Here is a 3,952-nt window from a genome sequence, read left to right as displayed (position 1 = left end):
AAACCATGGCAGGGCAGAGTACTAAAGCCCCCTTAATCCTGCTGGCACAGGGGTTTCACCAGGCTATACACCCGTGTTGGAGGGGCACACATATTTAAAAAATCTGAACATGTTGTACAATTACATGCACATCTAGTTTAGCCCTGGTTTTTATTTTTCTTTTGAAAGGTTTTTAATGTATGTGTTACAACATACTGCAAGATGATATGGCAAAGTAAAATTGTGGTGAAATAAATTCTGAAACCTCCATCTATACCTGCTGCCTTCTTTTGTTCATTTTTGTGTGTCTTGAAATACATTGTGTTTAGCTACACATTCCACTGATGGAAGGTTTTTTATGGGGCAGGATCTATAAAGCTATACAATGACATATTGTAAATACCAGTGTCACAGACAATGAAAGGCCTTGCCCTGACTGTAACCCAAACCAGCTTGCTCTCCCCTTGAAACAGGTCTCCTTCAGAGACGGATCATAATCTTTGTGTTCATATTCTAGGTCAACAGGAAGACATTAAATCCTCCTATACAGATACCATCTCACGTATCTTCATGGTAAAGTCAAATGCATTCAGGGTTGACTGCTGACAACTTCGAATCAAGCATTCCCTAATATATAATGGCTAATTTTACATTCATGTGCATTTAAATGCAATCATTTATTTAAGTGGTTCTTTGGACACATAATTGGATTCTGCAACTGCACAGAGCATCACCAGAACTTTCTAGAACTGTAGCCAGGGAGAGCAAAGATGTATGTAAAATGGCAAACAAAATAATTGCAGAAATGATTAATACTCACTTATCTTAAGAACTTTAATATTTTTCTTAAACTATGTGAAATGATCTCTTCAGTACAGTTAAAAAAATCAATTATTTTATTTATGCCCTAGTTGTGGCAGATTGTTTGCTAATTACAGAAAAGTTTTTCCCAAACTTTGTGGTGGTTTGATATGAATTTGGGGTGCCGATTCCAAAAATGGCATCTGTTTTGCCCCATCACATCTAGTTTTGGAGATATAGTATAGCCTCATTAGTGAATGGTTCAAGCAGCTTCCTCATGAGGAAGCCATGGTGTAGGCTTCCTCATGAGGAAGCGGAGGCTAGGCTATACTATATCAGACAGAAATAGGTCCCCCCCCCACACACACCACCAATTTGCTACCTGAGGAGACTGCTTCAGTCGGCCTCATGGACGGGCTGGCCTTGCCCAGGGCCATCGGATCCTGGCACCAACGCTAGCTGTAATGGATGCTTGGAGTGGTCTAGTACTGCATTCAACAGCAAAGAATGATTGTTAACTTGGAACAGGACTATCTGGCTCTGATCTGATAAGGAGTTCTTTTTAAAATATCCTATTTATGATATTGATGCTTATACGCATACTTTAAATATTTTCAGTAAATAAATTAGTGAGTGAGTGTGACTACAATTCCTTTGCAGATGCATTTGAGATGGGTAGCTAGGTTAAATCTGCAGTAGAAACAATGAATTTTGTGGCAGTTTAAAGACTTCATGTGTTTATTTTAACAACATACATTTGAAGAAACATAAGTTGCTGATGATTCTACACCTTCCGAGACAGGAAAACAGTGCACTAGTAGAAATGAAAGGAAAGCCAGGAATCCCTACGTTCACAAGAATGAAGAAATCCCACATTTTAGACTGGAAACAGATGTTGTGAATTCTTGGCGACCATTTGCAAAGTAATGGGGAGTGTTATTTTTCTTGCGTAGCTGGAAAAGAATTTACTGAGGAAAAAATTCTCATCAGGTAGCTATGATTACAAAAAATAATGGGGGCGGGGGAGGCAAACAGATGGCCCAGGAGAGGTAAGTAAAACTTTTTCTTTCTTATATCCCCATAGATCAGTGGTATTCAAACTGGGGCGTCGTGACGCCCCAGCCTGTGGGTCCTGGCCTCTGCCCCCTTAAGGGGCGGGGGCAGCCAGAAGACAGGGGGAAGGCAGCGGTGCGATCCGCAGGATCTGCAGGATCGTGCCGCTCAGGGGGGGCTGCAGGGGCTTGGGTGCACTTGCCCAAGCCTCCTGCAGCCTCCCGGGGGTGCGGGGAGTTCTGTGTAACCTTTGGTAGGGCCCCCCAGGTCAGGAAAAGGGAAAGCGGAGCGATTGTGCCCCGCTCTGCAAAACCGGAAGCGGAGCACAATTGCGCCGCTTTCTCTTCTGACGGGGCTGCAGGGACTGGGGTGCACCCTCCAGTCCCCACAGCAGCCGTCCCTGTGTGCGGGGAGTCCTGCGCAAGCACTCGCAGGGCGCCCCAGATCAGGGAAAGGGAGAGTGGGGCGATCATGCTCTGCTTCTGCTTTGAGGCAGAGCAGTTCGCTCCACTCTCCCTTTCCCTGACCTGGGGCGCCCTGCGGGTGCTCGCGCAGCACTCCCCGCACACAGGGACGGCTGCTGCGGGGACTGGAGGGTGCACCCCAGTCCCTGCAGCCCCCTGAGCGACGCGATCCTGGGGATCGTGTCACTGCCTTCCCCCTGCCCCTGCTGCCTCCCCCCACCCCCGCAAAGGCTTACTGCAGGTTTCAAACTCCGGAAGAGTTTGAAAACCACAGCCATAGACCACCTGGTCTTCACTGGATCTCCCCTGACATATGCCAGCTATTTCAGGGGGCAGTTTGGAACTTGGAATAGGGGATAGGATCTCTCCATACACCACTGCCACTGAATTCATCACCTTCTGCCCCCTACCTGGCTGCGCCCCACTCAAACTGTCCACGATCTTCCCCTGAACCATCCCTGCTGCCAACCTACCTGCTCCTGTGGGACCTCTGGGAGCCACTGCTGCACAAGCAGGGCCTCTGGCCATTTGTGAAGACGGCCCCACTGTGCATGATGCTGACGTGACTTTTGCATTGCTGGCAGGGCCTTATAACGGAAGATTGTGAGATCTGGATAGCATAATACCCAGAATTCTTATTCAGATCACTTAAGGCAGATTTGAGCATTGGCGGAATGATGTGATTTCTCACCACAAAGGGGTTTTTCCAGCATACTTTTATTCTAGATTTATTCATTGCAGAGACCAGTAGTGTAGCTGAGGTGGGGGTCACAGGACCCTGGGTGACACTCTTCCAGGGGGTGGCAATGCTACCCCCACTGCGACTGCCAGATTCTGTCCTGCCGCTTGCCCCCATGCCCTCAAAACCTGACCGGAGCTATGCTCTAGTCATGTCTGGAGGGTGATCTGAGGCCTGGTGAGGCTATGCCTGGCCTCCCTGGGCCCAGAGAAGGCCTTCTGGGAAGCCTTAGAGGGTCACTTCTGGTTTTTTGGGAAAGCCTCAAATCATCCTCGAATTTGGAGGGTGCGGGGTGGTGGTGGTCCTGGAAGGTGTGCCCTGGGGCAGCACACCTTCCAGCTAGGCCACTGGCAGATACAGTCTCATATCAGAACATGTTTGGTTCATCAGACCTAATTCATAAGGGAGGGCAATGAACTACAATATGATCTGCAAAGTGATTAGCTTCCCAGTACTAGACGCCATGCTAGAGTAATGACAGCTTGCCTGGCAGGGAATAGTTAGAACAATGACATTTCGGCAGGAAAAATGGGTATTTTTTTCTGAATTAATTGCCTCCCTGGGACTCTGCCTGCAGAACTGCTGCTGTAAGAATTCCCTTAAAATCTGAGTGGTGAATGTATATAGAAGGCAGATGTATTTCTAAGGCTTCTTATTGTCCCAGGGGCATCAGCCACAGTGGACTTTTAGCCAAACTGTGGCTGCATTGCAGACGGTAGATTGCAGTTCTTGGTCCTGAGGAGTCAGAATTTTTCCCCTGCTCCTTCCTTCCAGGCTGCTCATTAATTTCCCCTCTATCTGGGACCAGAAACCTAATAACACTTCATAGCGTGTGCTGAGTATATTTGAGTTTGTGCTGTTGCTAAGCAACAGCTGCTTGAGCGGAATGTGAGATATTTACCATCCCTTCTTTAAT

The sequence above is a fragment of the Tiliqua scincoides genome, chromosome 2 (genome assembly GCF_035046505.1).
Source record: "Tiliqua scincoides isolate rTilSci1 chromosome 2, rTilSci1.hap2, whole genome shotgun sequence".
NCBI lineage: Eukaryota > Metazoa > Chordata > Lepidosauria > Squamata > Scincidae > Tiliqua > Tiliqua scincoides.
This window is presented reverse-complemented; position numbering follows the sequence as displayed.